The sequence below is a fragment of the Martes martes genome (genome assembly GCF_963455335.1).
Source record: "Martes martes genome assembly, chromosome: 7".
Lineage (NCBI taxonomy): Eukaryota > Metazoa > Chordata > Mammalia > Carnivora > Mustelidae > Martes > Martes martes.
The window spans coordinates 123863525-123884095 of record NC_137894.1 but is presented as its reverse complement, the minus strand read 5'-3'; positions in this window follow the sequence as shown (position 1 = coordinate 123884095).

Sequence of the window (20571 nt, the reverse complement as noted above, 5' to 3'; positions counted from 1 at the left end):
TGCACAATCCAATTAAAAGAGCATTTTGTGAGTTAAGCAGGCATATCATGACCATTGCTCTGGCCAAAGCATAGACCAGGCCTTAATTACTCAACTCTTGCAGGGTATTAAGAACTTAAAATAAGCATAGAAGCTCTTATCCATGGAAGTTTAGTGCCGCTGGGAGTGCCCGTAGGAGAGACGGTGTATGGTTGGACAGGTTTCTTATTTTAAAGATGCTACTCTGACTTCTGTCCGCTACCTACACAGCCTTAAACAGGAATGTGATAAAACAAAAAGCTTCAACAACAAGTATTCAACATAATAATCCCTCATTCATAAAAGATTGTTAAAGGTGGTGATATGTGTACATGTAAAGCCTCAGAGATAACTATTGATTAAAAAGCAGACTTTTGGCTTTCTTTCCAACCTCTTCTAGAAAAAGCTTCTTTCAAAGACAAAAGCCGCACCGTGGACACTCCTGGTGGGGACCCAGATGAGTGGGTCCCTCTTCCCTAGTGAGGAGAAGTGGTGGCTTTTGAAGAGCTGTTGTCAGCTCCTGCTGCAAGCCTGCACGTTTGACAGGGAAAGCCGTGGGCAGGAGGCTGGTGGCGGCTGCAGCCAGCGCCAGGCCTCTAGCTGGCTTGTTACACTATCCTCACCAGCTTCCCTGGGAAGAGAAAAAACAAATTTTTTTCTCTAATGGCTCAGATTGTCTTCGATACTTACCAGCAGGAGTTTCTGACAACTTTGTTCTCTCAGATTTTAGGGATTTAAAGAGAAACAAAATATCACACACTTGCAACTGGCGCAGGAAGACGCCAACGTCTACCTCATTAGCGAATGGAAAACAGTGGCCCCTTTGGGTTGGATCAGGAGGTCAGTGTGTATATGGCTGAAAGGCCCTATTTATTAACCAAATACCCATTACATGGGTCAAGTCCAAGGCCAGCCTGATGAGTAGGCAACTCCTCATATGGTTTCATTTCAGGGAATGAAATACCACTCCCTTGATTCTCCAAATGGGAGATATGGCTCCTGTGTGCCCACTGATGCCTGAAATGTCTTTTATAGGAAAAAGGCCTTCATTTAGAAGTCTGTAATAAGGTTCATAATGAAAGTACCTTAGGTGTGACTTCAGAAAACACTGAGGTGTGAGTGCCTGGAGTCTGGATTCTTGAGAGTGCATTTAATGATTAAGGGAAGAAAGATCCTTTTGCTTGGATGGGAAGAAAGAGAAATAAACAGGGAGAGGGAAGCAGAAAGGGAAGACCAGAGAGTGGCAAGCTAACTGTATTTGTTGGTTCACTTTCGAAATGAGATAGAAAGCACTTAAGTGTCTGATGCATAGAAAGCTCTCAATGTTTATTATTCTGATTTTAAGTTATGGCAGGTTCAGGACTGGTTGTGCCGTTTTGGAGATAAATCTGTAGAGTCCCTGCTCTGAAGCTACAGTACTTTGTGCATAAAATCAAGGCCCTCGAAAATGACTCTCATTCCATTTTCTTGATCTCTCCCTATCATAACATTTTCTCTTTGCATTACTCCTCAGTCTTTTGCTTATTGGGGGGGACTCTAAAGGAGTCTTAATAGGCTTTATGTCAAGAAGAGGGGGTTGCAATCAGAGGCATATCTAAACTAACTTCTGGCATTTAACCATATACCATATGTCTGCATCACAGTTCATGTCTCATCTTCCCTAATGTTATTAAAGGGTACTTGATGGCTACCTTTCCGGTTATGGGACCCCGTGACTGTAATCACCCACTCCGATGGCTCATATCCAGGCACATCATGGGCACGCAGCTTTCCCGACTACCCCAGCTTGCAACATGTGGTTCATCTGGACCTCTCGGATGGTACCAATTGCCATGATGTCTCACTTGGCATTCATCTATAAGTGCCTCAATAACGAAACTTGTATTTTCATCTAGTTTTATCATTAACATATACTTGGCTAATCAACACTGATACATAGTCTGTTTTTATCGCTCTAACTAGACTGTGCACTTCTTGTTAAGGTCCAGGTGGTGGACAGTTTTTGAGATAACCTCCAATGTGCCCCATATCCCCATATCCATGTCCTTGCATAATCCCTTCTTCCTACCTATTACTTGTTTTTAGTGAATATAATAAGACAAAAGTATTAGGATGTCATTTCCAGGATTGGGTTACAAAAAGTTCATAACTCCTGTCCCACTAGCACTCTCTGGCTCATTCTTGCTCCACGTGGTGGAAGTCAGTTGCCACGTTGTGAGCTGTCCGTCAGCCGGGAGCTGAGGCAAGCCTCTGGTCAATAGCCAGAGAAAAAGATGGGGCCCTCAGCTTAACCACTTGTGAGGAACTGAGTTTTAACAATAATTGCCCGAGTGAGCTTACCAGCAGCTCCTCTCTCAGCTGAACCTTCACGTGAGAATGCAGCCCTGGTTGACACGTTGGTGGCAGCCTTGTGAGAGACCTCGAAGCAGAAGCGCCCAGGGAAGCCATGATGAAATTTGTGATCAACAGAAACTGTGAGGTAATATGTTTGCTGTTTTATGCTGTTGATTTTTGGAGTAATTTGTTGCATAGCAATAGATAATAAATATAGTCCAGGTTTGTAGTTCATCTACGCTCTAATTCCATCAGTCTGGAACAAATGCCTAGCATATTGGAGAAATATGCTTTGTGCTACTTGAGGAACGTTTATTTTCTTTCCCTCTCAGGTGGGAGAGGGAGGTAGGTGAAAACTGTGATTTGGTCCTCAAACACCTGGCCGCCTTAATTGCAGTCTTGGTGTATGAAGCCAGAGGGTCCGTTAACAGGAATAGCAACCGTATCAAGTGGGCCTTCCAAAGATCTAAGTGACACTGAAAATTGAGGTTTAGAGACAACATAAGAAAGTCAGAATGAAAACACCTAAACTTGAGGAACGGCAAAGCAGGTGAGCGGGAGGTGGTTTGGAGACCTTCCATTTCTCGAGCCGGAGTAAGGGGAGCTCATGGAAGTATGTGCAGAGAATGGAAGCTGTGGTGGGTCCATTTAGAGAGGGGGTTGCAAATATCGATGCCGAAGGTACCAGGAAATGAGTGGAATGGGGCACGTGGAGGCTCGGGGAACTGGAGAGGAAAAGCTTGTTTCAGGCGGGTATAACGGATGTTGTAGTGCTCTACCCAGATCCTCATCCTCAAGGACAGTGTGCCCTGGAAATGTTGACTGTTAATGGTTGACAGCGGCATTCTTCTCTGAGCACTGCCCTCAGCCACAGGGAAGTACCTCATCCGAGGTTATGCCCTATCCCTGGGGAGGCTTGTGGCCAAATTCTGGCAGATGAGGGAGCACAAGTTGGTTGACTCCTGTGCCTCAGGGTGCAGCAATCCTGAAGGTCTGCCTCCACTCTAGAGCTCCCCCAGAGGATTGCCCCGAGGCCTCAGAAACAAATGCCTTATGGGCTACTTTTCCTTCTGCCAGATTCTTTCTTTCTCACTTTCTCAGTGAGTACCTCCAGGAAACCCCTTGCACACAACACGCCATCTCAATCTAAGACAATCAAGACAGACAAGGGGTAGCAACTAGCCAGCTCTAGACCCAATGTACAAGCTGGAAATGTAAATGTGTAAGTGAAATACTCCAATCTTTCTGTATTGGCAAGTAATTCCACTTTAAAGAAAGAATGACCTCTGAAGTGAGACAAAACACATTTCTGGGCCAGGTTTAGTTAAAGGGACACGAGTTTGAGACATGTATATGTTACTATATAATATATAAGTTATTAATATATAATAACATATATAAAGTTCATGAACTTACTGAAAATTCAATAAGTTGAATATTCAACTTATTCAAATAAGTTGAACATATAGTTTTAAAGATTTTATTTATTTATTTGTGAGATAGAGAGGAGAGAGAGCAGGAGTGGGGTGGAAGGGTGGGGGGGGAGGCAGAAGTAGAGGGAGAAGCAGACTCCTTAGAGCCTGATGCAGGGCTTGATTCCAGGTCCTAGAATCATGACCTGAGCCAAAGATAGGTGCTTAACTGACTGAGCCACTCAGACAACCCTGAAGTTTGACTATATATATATATATATATATATATATATGCCAAAGAAGTCAATTTCTAGATTTTTGAGAGAATTAGGGGTAGAAATTCTCTTCTGTCATTATGTTTTTCACCCTTCCTAAAGGGGTCAGATGCTAAAAGCGACCATACATTTATCCGATTTTACACCTGCTCTCCCAGTGCAATTATTAATATTCACCAGTGTGTCTCAGTGTTAATACATTTTGTCTCTTTGATGGGGAAACCATGTACTGTTACCTCTCAGGGCATCATTTTTCTCCCGTGAATAAAATTTTTGGACTTCTAGGATAATTAAGATATACTGCCTTCTAAAAAATGAAATTCATTAAAAGTAACATTTTTTTCTCTTGCAAGTTGAAATCATTCTCAATGTCCCGGTGTAGCAATTTGACCCAATACTACTTTTCAGGGGAATAGTTTTCACATTCACTTCACAGTTTAAACCAATTTGATTTCACTACTAATTTGCCTTATTTTAACTTGGACATGCTAAAGTAGTTCAGGCTGCTTCCAAACACTGACTGCCTCATTAGCTGATAGCTGTAGTCTAATGACTTTCGGAGCAAATGAGAGCTTCCAAGGCGGTGGACATCAGTGGAAACAGCTCTTTGCAAACTGAAAGAGAGGATGTCAAAATCGGATTTAATTCCACCCTTTGTTAGCTTTGGGGTAGTTAGCATTTATTTAAATGAAATTGTAATTATTTTCAGTGGTGCTGATGGATGGGAAATCCCTGGGCAAAAAGACTGAAGCCATCACACAGTCTGTCACATAGTTGAGTAAGTATATAACAAGGGAAGCCTTTTCTGTTAGAGAGTTCAACATAATTTTCTAAGTTCAGCTATAAAGATAGATGTCAATGTAAACTTTTATGTGTGTGTATAGATACATAAACATCCCCCATATCTGTGTATGGGTACCCCCACCATATATGTAAATATGCATTGAAAATAAATACATGCATTAAAAAACATAGCTCCTTTCCCTTTCCCTAGAATGTTGATTAGGCTACTTGGTTATGATAAAAGCCTGAGGCTCACTCAGCCTAACTCAAGGACCAAGGTGAGAATGAGAGAGATGGAAATCTTTTTTTTTTTTTTTTAAGATTTTATTTTTAAGTAATCTCTTTACCCAATGTGGGGCTTGATCTTGCAACCCTGAGATCAAGAGTCTCATGCTCCACTGGCTGAGCCAGCCAGGCGTCCCCGAGATGGAAACCTTTCACAGAGGAAAGGAGCCAAGGTTTACATAGAGGCCACCCAAGGTTCTAAAAGTAATTCAGGATCAAAGCAGTTACTCTTAGTGGCTCATCTAAACTTGATCCTCACCCCATCCTTCTTTATTTATAAAGCTTCACTTTTTTTCCCCCCATGAAAACTAGACAACTTCACAACCTCAGAAGATAAATCATATTTTGTGTAAGGCAGGAAGCATAATCTAATTCCCTTTGCTAGTTGCTTGCTTTAGGGGTGAGCAGGAAAACAGAATCCAGGCGCAGAAGAAAATTTCTTGTGGCGATTTGGGAAAGATTTTGCTCTCAGGTAAGACAAGAGACGGTGGTGAGGCTGGTTCTCTTTTTCTGCCATCAAGTGGTGTGCAAGGATTTTATAATTAGAGCTATAGCAGCCATCTTGAAAGCACGAGACTAAAAACCTAGAGGTGAAGAACCAATATGCTGAGGAGAGACTTGTAGAAGGACAGAAAAGATCCTAGGTCCTTGACAGTGTTGCTAAATAGTTCTCCCAAGCCTAGACCACCTGATTCCAGACTTTTCATCATGTGAGAAAGTGAAATGTCTTTATTGTTTGAGCCATTCTTGGTTTGGTAGTCTATTACTTGCAATCCAAAGCATCTCTGGCAATGTCCAAGGGGACTCTCATGACAAGGTTATCTTGTTGTCTGCCCAGTACCAGGATTTTGTGGATATTTATCTCTATATACTCAGGGTGACTTTAATGAGAATCAGAGGAGCTTTCGCAGCACCAGTGTTCAGAGCTCTCCAGAATAGATTTTTTCCCGACCGCGCTTCAAGATTGACCAATGTTGCAACATTCCCTTTGACCTACTGAAGTTTTGTCAGTTAGACAGAGGTCTAAGTGATAACCTGAAAACCTTCTTCTTTGGTCCATTTGGACTTCATACTTCCTTTAGTTGATTACTCATGCAATTCACAAAAATTTATTGAGCACTTGATATGCATGAGGTTTGGGAATTTATTGTGAAATACAGAAATGCTCCCTGCCTTCTTGGAATTTACATTCTAGTCAGATTATACAATTTCTGTATTCATTTGGCCTTTTGATACAGAATTCCAGAGATATCAAAGATGTTGAGCTCCTAGAATAGGGCATGGAAACCTCCCAGGATGAATGTATATCTTTTTGAAAATGATGAAGATGATAACTGGCAACTTCTTTTGTATTCTTTTCTTTTTTCTTTTTCTTTCTTTTTTCTTTTCTGTTCTTTCTTTCCTTTTTTTTTTTTTCCCGTTATATTTGAAAGAGTTGAGACAACAGTGAGATACTGCATTGAGATTTTAACGTTCCTACCTAAGCCATATTTAGAATGTCTAGTCTGGAACCAGGATATGGTTACCCTTTGTAGGTTACTAATCTGGATTTTCAGAATATAAAAACAAACAAATCAACAAATAATCAACCTTCAGCTATCATCTTAGTATTTGGAAATAATCCAGACACCAAAGTGGTTGGTAATAAGTTTTAACAAGGGTCTTCCTGCTTTTATGTTGGTGTTGAATCAGTCGCAAGTTCTAGGATTCCAGGACTTCCATTTGGGATGAAACAGGGAAGTAGCTGTGCTTTGAATGGCTTCTCCATATTCACATGTGGGCAAGAACATTAAATTTGAGAGTTCTTGCCAAGTAATAAATAGCATCCAATAATCACATCCAGTTTATCTGGATTTTTTTGTGTGTCCTTTTTGTTGGATGGGGACTTTGTTACTTCTTGCCCTAAGGCAGATTCTCTTCATCATGAAATGAATGCATTGAGCTGGTGAGTTCTTAGTAATTGCTTATTTATCTCCCCTCATATCTTGGGCCCTTATGGGGTGGTGTCATTCAACTGTCCAAGATTAATAGTTACAGCAAACCTCAAGTCAAACAAGGATGGATCTCTATTTGATGGCTGAGTGTGGTGGTTTTGGTATCCTAGGGAACAAAAAATATAATCCCTTACAGGTTATATTTATGGAAATTTAGTTGATGGTGTTTGATTTCTCTTTTGCTTTTTCACATAGTCTCTCCTTTCGTTCTCTATTAGTTGGAATTCTAATGGATGTTATCTTCAAAAGCCCCTTTGGCAAAATTTCTTTATTAAATAAAGCTTTTATTTTCTAGGCTAGCTCTCTATATTCGTAATGCCAACCCAGAATAGCAATCATCCTTACCTATCCCCTATCCCATCTTTAAATGTCTAAATTAAGCCTCTTGGCCACCTTCTCCCATCATTGCCAGATTTAAAAATCCGTATTTCAGAGGCAGTGCCTGGAGTTGGTGACCATAACCTTGACCCATTACTTATTTTAAGAATCAAATTATATTCTGGATCTTGGCCTAGCACAATGGCTTGAAGGCCTATAAGTCAGACTGTATTTTTTTCTCCCCAACTTTTTTTCTTGGATAACATTTTTATTTATTCATAGTTTGTGTTTCAAAGAAATTTGCTTCATTAAAAATATTCAGTTCATCAGTTAGAGGCAATGGGGCAGAAAATAGATCAGTCCTGTGATGAACTGTTTGCTACACATGTAGTTATAAAAACCTTTAAGGTGATTTGAAACAGGAAACCGAGTGACAGACTGCATTGCTGTCAGCTATGTCTCAGAACCAGACCCACAGGTGGAGGATAGTGGAAAATATTTTATATCATTAAACTGCCCTTTCCATTTCTACAATATGTACCCTTGGTGCAAAACAAAATTATATCTATATATGAACAATGTACATTTTGCCAGACTTTTAATAGCTTTGATCAACCAGGAATGTACCTTCCATTATGTATTAATTATATTAATTAATTATTCAGCATTTGGGTTTGGTAATAATTTGATGCTTAGACTTAAAATAACAAGGACTGTTGGCCTACTTATGGCTTTGAGGAGTAGAAGCCAATTTGGAATAATAGTATAGACTTCTTAATTTTAAAATATGCATATTTCTAATGTGCAAATTTATAATTCTTCAAGCAAAATTGAGAACTGAGTTTGAGATGATCTGATTACAAGGCTATTAGGCTTCTTCTCTATTCCCTGAAGCCTCTTCCCCTTCTCAATTACTCCCTGCTGCTAATAAGGTGCTGGGGCTGCATAGCATTGTCTCCTAGGCAGACCTGAGACCTTGGAGTAAACCCAGCTCCTTGCTCGCCTGCATTCCTCCCTCTCCCTCTCACAGTGACCTGGTCTGGGCAGGGTTTGCTAACCTGGCTTGCTAGCCAGTCTCTTTCCCCACCCCCGTCTCTGGGTCTGGGTATCACCCTCCCCACCCCCGCCCCCAACAGTGGAGAAGATGGAGCTGACATGTAGCTCTACAGAAAAGCATTATCTTTTAGAAATCCTTCCTTATTTTGTCTTGATTCTTTGTTCCTTTTTCATCAATTAGACAAGAGTTTGACAATTTTATCATCTATCCTCTCTTTTTCCCCACATCAAAAACCCCATGTACTGGGGCACCTGGGTGGCTCAGTGGGTTAAAGCCGCTGCCTTTGGCTCAGGTCATGATCTCAGGGTCCTGGGATCGAGCCCCGTGTTGGGCTCTCTGCTCGGTGGGGAGCCTGCTTCCCTTCCTCTCTCTCTGCCTGCCTCTCTGCCTACTTGTGATCTCTCTCTCTGTCAAGTAAACAAGCAAAATCTTTAAAAAAGCAAACCAAAAAACCAAACAAAACTCATATACATTCCCTATCACCACTGCTAAATCTTAGCGCAAACACCTTATTTCGTGCTTCCTGTGGTTTTACACTGTCTTGATACTTCTTTGTTTTCTGGACTTAAGTCGCTTTTCTTCATAAATAAGAAAACAGTATGTTTCATTCTATTAGTAGTTTCTCCGAAGATGTATGGAGCCAAAAAATATTTTCCCTAGGAATGTAATAATGAAACTCCTGCCTTCCGCAGGAGGTGAGTCACATACTCTTCTCTCTCTCACTGCTGCAACCTTCGACCCGCTGTGTTCTGCTCTGTAACAGGCCCAGTCACTTTTGTACAATTGTTTTCTGTTTAGTACTTTTAAACTTGCTTCCTTCAGTTAATTACTGCTTCTGCTTTGTTTTCTTTTCCTAAGAACACTTTGCCTATGACTTTATAAGGCACAGCTTCACAGAACTTGAACATTCACGTACAGTGCAATGCACACAGATCGTAGGTACATGGTTCGAAGTGCTTAGCAAGTGCCCACGCTCTTACCAAGTGCAGAACCTCATCTCAGGAAGATCCCTTGTGCTCCTTTCCCGTCAGTCCCTACCCCTTCTTCCAAAGACAGCCGATGTTCCGGTTTCTTTAGTCACAGGTAGTTTTGTTTGTAGAACTTAACTAGGACATGTGTCTGGTTTCTTTCTCAGAAAGAAGCTTCATCCATGTAGCCTGTAGCAGTAAATCAGTAATTCATTGCTTTCCTTTGCCACGTAGCATCCCATGTGTGACTCACTCACGATTTGTCAGTTCTTCTGTTGATGGACATTTGGTGTGTTACCAGCTTTTGGCTATCATAAATGAAGCTCCTGTGAACATTCATGTCGAAGTCTTTTTTTTTTTTTTTGGACATACGCTTTCATTTTCTTTCTTGGGCAAATACCCAAGAGTGGAGATGCTTCTTCATAGGGTAGGTGTGTGTTGAACTTTATGGAAAACTTCTGGAGTGATTCTCACAGTGATATTACCATCCTCCCCACCCCCAATGTATCCTTACTGACATTGGACTATGTCAGTGTTTTTCATCTTCGCCATTCTAATAGGTGTGTGGCAGTATCTATTTGTGGACTTCCTTTTAGCTTTTCTTAGTGACTAATTATGAAGAGAACTTCCTCATGAGCTTATTGACAATTTGTATATCTTCCTTTGGGGAGGGCCTATTCTTTTCTCATGATTAAAACAGTACTTTTGTCTTTATTGAGTTGTAAGAATTATTTATATATTCTAGATACTAGCCCTTTGTCAGTACTGCGTGTATGCTCTCCCACTTTGTGGCTTGCTTATTAATTTCTCAGTGATGTTGGAGTGCCTAGGTGATACAGTCGGCGAAGCAAAGGACTCTTGATTTTGGCTCAGGTCACGATCTCACGGTGGTGGGATCAAGACCCATGTTGGTTTTGATTTGAATCTCCTTGATGGCTAGTGATGATGAACATTTTTTCATGTGTCTGGTAGCCATTTGTATGTCTTCCTTGGAGAAGTGTCTGTTCATATCTTCTGCCCATTTTTTAATATGATTATCTGTTTTGTGTGTGTTGAGTTTGAGGAGTTCTTTATAGATCCTGGATATCAACCTTTTATCTGTACTGTCATTTGCAAATATCTTCTCCCATTCCGTGGGTTGCCTCTTTGTTTTGATGACTGTTTCTTTTGCTGTGCAGAAGCTTTTTATCTTGATGAAGTCCCAGAAGTTCATCTTTGCCTTTGTTTCCTTCGCCTTTGGAGACATATCTTGAAAGAAGTTGCTGTGGCTGATATCAAAGAGGTTACTCCCTATGTTCTCCTCGAGGATTCTGATGGATTCCTGTCTCACGTTGAGGTCTTTTATCCATTTCGAGTTTATCTTTGTGTACGGTGTAAGAGAATGGTCAAGTTTCATTCTTCTACATATAGCTGTCCAGTTTTCCCAGCACCATTTATTGAAGAGACTGTCTTTTTTCCACTGGATATTTTTTCCTGTTTTGTCAAAGATTATTTGACCATAGAGTTGAGGGTCCATATCTGGGCTCTCTACTCTGTTCCACTGGTCCATGTGTCTATTTTTATGCCAGTACCATGCTGTCTTGGTGATCACAGCTTTGTAGTAAAGCTTGAAATCAGGTAACGTGATGCCACCAGTTTTATTTTTGTTTTTCAACATTTCCTTAGCAATTCGGGGTCTCTTCTGATTCCATACAAATTTTAGTATTATTTGCTCCAGCTCTTTGAAAAATACTGGTGGAATTTTGATTGGAATGGCATTAAAAGTATAGATTGCTCTGGGCAGTATAGACATTTTAACGATGTTTATTCTTCCCATCCAAGAGCATGGAATGGTCTTCCATCTTTTTGTGTCTTCTTCAATTTCTTTTAGGAGTGTTCTGTAGTTCCTCGAGTACAGATCTTTAACCTCTTTGGTTAGGTTTATTCCGAGGTATCTTATGGTTTTTGGTGCTATAGTAAATGGAATCGATTCTCTAATTTGCCTTTCTGTATTTTCATTGTTAGTGTATAAGAAAGCCACTGATTTCTGGACATTGACTTTGTATCCTGCTACATTACTGAATTGCTGTATGAGTTCTAGTAGTTTGGAGGTGGAGTCTTTCGGGTTTTCCATATAAAGAATCATGTCATCTGCGAAGAGAGAGAGTTTGACTTCTTCCTTGCCAATCTGGATACCTTTTATTTCTCTTTGTTGTCTGATTGCTGTTGCTAGGACTTCTAATACTATGTTGAACAAGAGATCTTCCCTATGACCCTGCAATTGCACTGCTGGGTATTTACCCCAAAGATACAGATGTAGTGAAAAGAAGGGCCATCTGTACCCCAATGTTTATAGCAGCAATGGCCACGGTCGCCAAACTGTGGAAAGAACCAAGATGCCCTTCAACGGATGAATGGATAAGGAAGATGTGGTCCATATACACTATGGAGTATTATGCCTCCATCAGAAAGGACGAATACCCAACTTTTGTAGCAACATGGACAGGACTGGAAGAGATTATGCTGAGTGAAATAAGTCAAACAGAGAAAGTCAAGTATCATATGGTTTCACTTATTGGTGGAGCATAACAAATAATATAGAGGACAAGGGTAGATGGAGAGGAGAAGGGAGTTGAGGGAAATTGGAAGGGGAGGTGAACCATGAGAGACTATGGACTCTGAAAAACAACCTGAGGGTTTTGAAGGGGCGGGGTGGGAGGGTGGGGGAACCAGGTGGTGGGTATTAGGGAGGGCACAGATTGCATGGAGCACTGGGTGTGGTGCAAAAACAATGAATACTGTTACGCTGAAAATAAATAAAAAATTAAAAAAAAAAAAAAGACCCATGTTGGGCTTTGCGTTCCACGGGAGTCTGCTTCTCTCCCTCTGCCCCTCCTCTGACTCTCTAAAATAAATTTTAAAAAATTTTCTCAATGATGTCTTGTTGAGCAGAAGCTTTTAATTTTAGCAGAGTTCATTTTATCAATTTTTCTTCCTCTGTCAGTGCTACACCTTTATTTAAAATTTCTGTTTTCTGCTTTGTTTTATGTATTTTGTTTGCTGTTCTTTACCTAATCTTACAGTGTCTTTTGATAAGAAAATGTATGTGGCTTACATTTAATTTAAGAATTGAAAACCTTAGCTTTATTCTTTCCATCTTACTTTGTTTCTTCTTTTTTCTCATTTTTAGTTTTTGTGCCTTTGATCAAGTTTTGTGTGTTTCCTTTTTCACTCGTGTTAGTTTAGAAGTTTCTTGGTACTTTTGTCTTCTACCAATGCAATCTTGTTATTCCCAATACACATAATTGAATAGATATAGGCTTACCTCATTTTATTGTGCTTCTCTTCATTGCACTTTGCAGATGCTTCTACATGTTGAAGTTCTGTGGCAACCCTGCGTGGAGCAAGTCGGTAGCCACCATTTTCCAACAGCATTTGCCCACTTTGTGTCTCTGTGTCACATTTTGATAGTTCTCACAATATTTCAAACTTTTTCATTATTATATTTGTGTGGTGATCTGCGACCAGTGATTATGACTCACTGAAATCTCCGATGATGGTTAGCATTTTTATCAATATTTTTTAATTTTATTTTTTAATTAAGATACGAATATTGTTTTTTAGACGTAATGCTATTGCACACTTGATAGGCTACAATACAGCGTAAACGTCACTTTGTAGGCACTGGGAACCCCTGAAATTCATTTGACTTTCTTTCTTGTCATAGTTGCTCTATTGCAGGGTCTGGAACCAAACCTGCAGTATCTCCAAGGTATCCCTATATTTCTCTACTATTATATGAAATAAAGATATTAACCATACCCCTCAACTGAGGTTAGGTACTGCTGCTGATTATTAAAGGTAACAGGGTGACTATATGTCCTGATTTGTTGGTGCTAATCCTGATTTGTTCTTATTTTCCTGACATAATTAGGATTTGTGCCCCTTTAATCTAACACTGTCCCCGTTTGTATAATAAATTATATGTGTGTGATTAGTATAATAAATTAAATGTTTTAGATCACTGTGACCTCCCCACTCCCTTTCCATGTACACACCCACTAGAGTGCCTTTAATTCTGTCTTTACTGCATCATGGCCCAGCAGTGAAAAAAGCAGACTCTAGAGTGACTGACTAGCTGTGTCAGCTTGGGCATTTTTGCCTCAGTATTCCCATATATAAAGTGGGGATAGTAATATCATTTTCTTCAGAGAGTTGTTGTGAGGATTTAATCAAAGGATCTAGAGCAGAGTCTATGCCATGCGTGTTAGTGTGCCATAAAAATGTTGATTGTGATCTGCTCCCTCCCACGTCAAAAGTTTTGCTGAGATAGTTTATTATTTTCAGTTCCACGCTATTGAGGGTTTCAGCTAGTTCAAGAATTCTAATATTACAAATTCCTAATGATTCTATCATTATAGCCATTCAAAGTTTATTGCCTCCTGCTGTCTTCTCTCCTTGTCATCGTCCTTATCTTGCCATCTGTTCTGTTCATTTATTTGATTAGAGTCCTTTCCTAAGTATTTGCCTCAGTTGGGTTCTGTGGGTGATGTGCTTTCCAAATCCTTGATATATCTATAAATAATTACTCCTTTCCACTCTCTGGATATGATTCTTTTGTTGTAATCCTTTTCTCTCATTAACGAATTGCTATCATTCTCCTGTTTTTTAGCATATAAAATTACAGATGAAAAATTTAGTGTTAGTTTTTTTTTTTTTAAGATTTTATTTATTTATTTGACAGACGGAGATCACAAGTAGGCAGAGAGGCAGGCAGAGAGAGAGGGGGAGGCCGGCTCCCTGCTGAGCAGAGAGCCCCATGCTGAGCAGAGAGCCCCATGCGGGGCTTGATCCCAGGACCCTGAGATCATGACCTGAGCCAAAGGCAGAGGCTTTAACCCACTGAGCCACCAAGGCGCCCCTAGTGTTAGTTTTTGTATTAATTTTCTAGGGCTGGCATAAAATACCACAGACTGGGTGGCTGATGTAATAGACATTTATTTTCCCATAATCCCGGAGGCTACAAGTACAGTATAAGGTGTCAGCAGCTCTGATTTCGTGCGACGCTTCTCTCCTTGGCTTGTAGATTGCTGTCTTCTCCCCGTGTCTTGATGTGTTTTCCTCCATGTGTGCATCTATCCTCATCGAGTCTTCTTCTTCTTCTTCTTTTTTTTTTTTTTTAAAGATTTTATTTATTTATTTGTCAGAGAGAGTGAGCACAGGCAGACAGAGAGGCAGGCAGAGGCAGAGGGAGAAGCAGGCTCCCTGCTGAGCAAGGAGCCCGATGTGGGACTCAACCCCAGGACCCTGGGATCATGACCTGAGCCGAAGGCAGCCGCTTAACCAACTGAGCCTCCCAGGCGTCCCTCATCTTCTTGCAAGGCCACCAGTTATAATGATTTAGGGGCCATGCTAATGATGCCATTTAACTTAATTCCCTCTTTAAAGACATTATCTCCAAATATGGTCCCATTCTGAGTGCTGGAAGTTAGGATTTCACCATATGAATTTGGGGTAACTAAAGTCAACCCTTAACTGTTTTATTCTTTTCCTTTTGTGAAGTGATCTCTCTCCCTCCCTCCCTCCCTTGAAGCCCATTTCTTTTTCTTCCTTTTCCCCTTTCCCTTCCTCATCGCTCTGGAACTCAGCCCTTTTAATCTGCAGACTCAAGTGTTCTAACCAGGAACACTGTTTTCCTTTGCTATTTTTGGCTGTCCTCTAGCTATTCCCCTTCTCTTTCTGAAACTCCCATTACATGTCCATCTTTTAAGAATCTTATTTTTCCTTCATTACTTCCATCTCTAAGTGTATGTCCTCTAGGTTGTGAGATATTTCTTCCAATTGCTTTTCTAGGTCACTAATTTAGTTTTTAGTAAGGACGATCCTTTCCTCTCTTCAATATATTCACTTTATAAATAGGAAAGCCATGTTTTCTAGTTGCACAATATTTTTATTATGCTCAAAATTGATTTATTTAAATGCTATTTCACTGAATTTTTCTTAAAAATTTAGCTATATCCTCCAGTCATTTTATCTCTCTTAAAGGTACAACTGGAAATCTCTTTGTTTTCTTCCACTTTTGAATTGCGGGGTTCCCTTGGGTGCATTGTTAATTTCCTTTGCCTGTGCTCTATTTATCCTTGTTGCATGGGTAAAGCTAATGAGTACTTTGAGAGGTGACAAGCCCCTGAGTGATGCTTGGCACAGCAGCACCTGCCTCTTCCCTGTGGGTCAAGGATTTAGGAAATGGCAAGCTGTCAGTCTTCTGGTGAATGCCAGGAGAAATCTTCTTTGCTCTCTGGTATCTTTGGTTGCTATGGTTCCAAGTTTCAGAGTCAAGGAGGAACCCAGTCTACCTGTGTGGTGCCTTAATACAACAGGGAAATCAGCAGCTTCTCCCAAGACCATGCACAGGGGCTGGAACCCCCTTTCCTCTTTGGAGTCTGTGGATTTCTTCAGTCCAACCTCTCGGGAGCATGAGGTCCAGATCTTGTTCCAGGTCTCTTGACTTCAGGTTTGCATGATTCCCTTGACCTCAGAGGGAAAATGTTTTGTACCTGAGCTAACCTCTGGGACTCCCATCAGAACCTCAGTCCCCATTCCATGATCATGCTGGGTTGGTATTTTTCTCAGAGGAGATAGACTAGGGTTGGGTTGTAGTTGTAGTTGGGAAAGAAGGGTGGCTGGAACTCATTTTGAGACTGCCACAGAATTGTTGCTGAATCTGAACCTTGATTTGTGGTAACACTTCCTAGTTTCATATAATTAAATTAAAATATTAATTGTATATCGTTTTTAATATTTATGGCATTAACTTTATATTTTGTAACCATATTATAGCAATTACTTAAACTCAACGCCATATACTAATGGTTTTTCTTTTTAAATCTACAGATTCGGATATTTTACCTGAGGACAGTTTTCTCCCATTATATCTTTGATTTTTGATTCTCTTTCAGTGCATTTATTTTCTTCTCTGGTAAATTCCTAATCGCATCTCTATTCTGTGCCCAAAGCTATCATTATCTTTCTTGTCATTTTTATTTCTTTGTTCTTTTCTTTGGATTTGGATGAATAAGTTTGTCTTCTGTTTTATTGATTTTATTTCCCTTAACATCAACTTACTACTTCTAATCCACTTTCAAGTTCTGGTATAATTTTTAATTTACCAATATTCTATTTTATCCCACCTGGCTCTCATTTTACTACCTGCTGCCTCTCATTCAGCTCTGTTTTCATTTCTGTTGAGGATATTCATCCTTTTTTCTTTTGTTTTATAGAATGTCATTTTATTTTATTGTAAGCAGAAAGTAAATGTTAATTCTTACTTATGCTTCTTCAAACACACATTTTGTCTCTATCTTGAATGCATGTTCCCTTTTATCTTGCAGAACCTTTTTATTTGATATATAATATACATTAGTACATGTTATATATATATAAAATATATATATATATGTGTATATATATATAAACTCATATTCATAGAATGATTAGAGTTTTATCCAGATCTGGCATTTTCTTTTAAAAAGTACTATTTATTTTCCACTAGAATGTTGCGAGGATCTTTTTGTTTTTAAGCTATAGGGTTGGCGACCAGTTTGGTGATCCATCAGTATGAAGGAAGAAGGAGGGGATTTTCTTTCTGTATAGTTTCCCTTACATAGGAGGACTTCCGTGTTTCCATTTCCTTCCTGGTGCGGAGCCTGCCACATCAGGGAAAGATTGTTGCTGCTTCAACGCTTCTGTTGGTACTAAACTGGGTAAAGCCTACCTTACAGTTACCCTAAATGATACTGAGCTATGGTGGCTTAAGAAATGCCACGTGAGCTTTCCCCATCTTTTTCATGGGTTCCCATGCCTCCTCCTAGCATCTTCTACATCAGGAATGTTGTTGGTTCTGGGATTTCCCCTATTTATTTTCCTCGGCACCTCACTTACCGCTCATGGAGGTCAAACTCTTTTCAGTGTGTGTCCCATTGGTGGTGTATATGTGAAAATGTTCTCCATGAAGATAATCCTTGTTCATTCTCTTTCTTTCTTTTTTTTTTTTTTCAAAGATTTTATTTATTTATTTGACAAATACAGATCACAAGTAGGCAGAGAGGCAGGCAGAGAAAGAGAGGAGGAAGCAGGCTCCCTGACAAGCAGAGAGCCCGATGTGGGGCTTGATCCCAGGACCCTAGAATCATGACCTGAGCCGAAGGCAGAGGCTTTAACCCACTGAGCCACCCAGGTGCCCCCCTTGTTCATTTTCTTATGTGAATTCAGGTATCTGTTATCCCTACATCAACTCAAACATTTTGGTCAGAACTGCAAAGAGGAAAATAAGGTCCATGCTTGCTGTTCTAGCTCCTGTTCTGACCGACCTCCATGGTGCCACACATTTGAGAAGTGGCAGGCTGGATGTGAGAAGGGCTGATACACCTGTACAGAGGAACAAAATGAAAAGAAATTGGGGTAGATTTGGAAGGAAGTATAAGTTGCAATCTATGGATGACTGCCATATACGGTAAGGGAAGTCAGGAACCACCTGGTAACTTTTTTTTTTTTTTTTAAAGATTTTATTTATTTGACAGGCAGAGATCCCAAGTAGGCAGAGAGGCAGGCAGAGAGAGAGAGGAGGAAGCAGGCTCCCTGCTGAGCAGAGAGCCCCACTCGGGGCTCGATCCCAGGATGCTGGGATCATGACCTGAGCCGAAGACAGAGGATTTAACCCACTGAGCCACCCATGTGCCCTGCCACCTGGTAACTTCTGACTCTAGTAACGGAATTAGAACGTGACAGAATATTGTACCTGAATTAGACAATAGCACTCTGCTATGACTGTGTGGTTAGTTCCAGGGAACTCGTATATACTGCAGTGGTCAATTCTCTCCTTCTACTGAGCAGCATCTAAATTCAGCAACTCTGTCTCTGGGAGTGTGACTTTTGCTTATACACATCCATTTGGGTGTTTGTGAATGTGAATGGTGACAAACATTCCAATTTCTGCAGTGTGCTTCTCCTGTGTGGAACTGTGCTTAAGGAAAACATCAGCAAATCTGTGGTATGTGTGAGGAAAGAGGTATGATGAAAAGCCTGATGGAATTTATCAGGGATATCTAGAAGTATCCTGAGAAAAAGCAAAAAGAAAGGCAGGCTGCTTTTCTCTATTTTTTCATTGAATAACACAAGAACTTTAGAATTGACATTATGACCCGCTCTCTTCTTTTATTGCCATTGCAATGGATTTTGAAAATATTTACTTCCAAAGAAAATCCTGGGCCTTAATGTCATCGCTTACCCTAGAGAATTACATAAACTCTCTAACATCAATTTCCGTGCTGGTAAAATGTGAATAAGGATATATACTGGATGTATTGGGAGAACTGAGGACCCCACGTCCGGCACCCAAAGGGCACTTGATAGTACCAGCTGTTATTTTCATCCCTCTTATTGCCGTGTTTACTAGTACACAAATAAATTAGGTTTAGACTTCTTGTCTGCAAGCAATGAGAAGCAATATGCACCTGGTTTTATATGTATATAAAACTGAGAAATTCAGGGATAGATCAGACTTCAGGAATGGCTGATCCAGGGTTCATATAATGCAACAAAGATGGCCTGCCCACTTTTTCTTGAGATATAATTAGTTCATTCTCAGTTTCCACATGGTGGCAAGATTTCATAGGGGAGCAGAATATGCCACCCCAAAATATGCTACTCAATTGTCAACTGAAGACAATTGAGAAGAAGAGCAGGTACAGGGAGACCTTTCTCTCTTTCTATCTGCCCCCAAACAGATCATGATTTCCCCTTATGAAGGTGTCTCTGCCTCCCCCTGCCTTCCCTGTGCCAGGACGAGGATACCAACCTCATCCCTGACAATGACATGGCACCAACAAGGAGTCCACACAAACAAATCTCACTATCTAGCCCTTATCTACCATTAGTTTTCTCTTATATTTGCCTTTCTACAATTTCCTGCCCCCAGAAACTCAAAGTCCCTCTCCTTTGTCCTGTCACTGCTCTTTAAATCTGTCTTTTTTTCATCCAAATGGTATAAAAGCCTCTGACCTAGCTGTTTCTTCGGGAATTTTCTCTTCTTTCTGTGAAGTCCCCTTGCCCTGTGCGAAACTTTTAATATCAAAGAAAGGTGTGTGCCTTTTCTTCTGTTCATCTGTCTGCTGTTGGTTTATTTTGTAGACTCGGCAGGAGAACCTAAGAGAGTATGGGAGAAGTGTCCTCCTCTGCAATTGTTCAAACAGTTACAGGAGTCAGATCGTGAGGAAGAGCAGACATCATTGTCCCAGCAGGATCAGGAATGTGTTGAGATTCTGATCGGCTGGCTTGGGTCACTTGCCCACCCTGAACTGCCCTCATGTACTGAATTATGCCTGGGGATGGAGCCCCTGGGCGCCTAACTGCTGATAAAGGGGAGAATGGATGCCGGGGAGGCAAGCAACAAGATGTCCAGCCAGGTAAGAAATGGGATGAGTGAGGAGGCTTCCTCCTCGATTGAACTTGCTAATTCAACTTTTACCGTAGGTTTGCAAATAAAGGATCGAGGAATGACTTAATAATGACCTCTGAGTGTAAGCAGTGTTAAAATCAAGGCTGGACAGACCTGTCATTTTCCATCTGCACTTAGGACAGCACAGGAGAGCGGAGTGTAGTCATGAAGAGCTCAGGGAGAGAGTGGGTGCTTCCACTCACCCGGACCATGCTTGCCAGTGAAACGGAATAATGCAGCCATCCCCAGAACACAGGCTGAAAGGACTAGATGAATTTTGACCAGATTTAATTGTGACCAGATTGGGGGAGTGAAAGTTTCAGTTTGAGTCAAGTTAACTGTTTTATTTCACGTCCCATTTTTAATGCTTCCATAGAACCCTCTCGCTTTTTCTAAATTACATGCCTCATTGTATTTGAGTTCCTCCCGCTTTTGACAGCTCCATGCCTTCCAATTTTGCTTCTGCTGCTTTGATTATTATTCCTGATTTGGTTGTTGATGAGACATGTGGTTTTCTTCAATTAGCTCTGTCACTCTTACAAATGTGTGTGTCTCGCAAGTGTCCTAATTAAAGTCAGGAGGAGGAGGGGGTGAGAATTACAGGCAATTACAATGGTGCCATCCTCCTCTCTCCCTGCTCTTTTCTCATCATC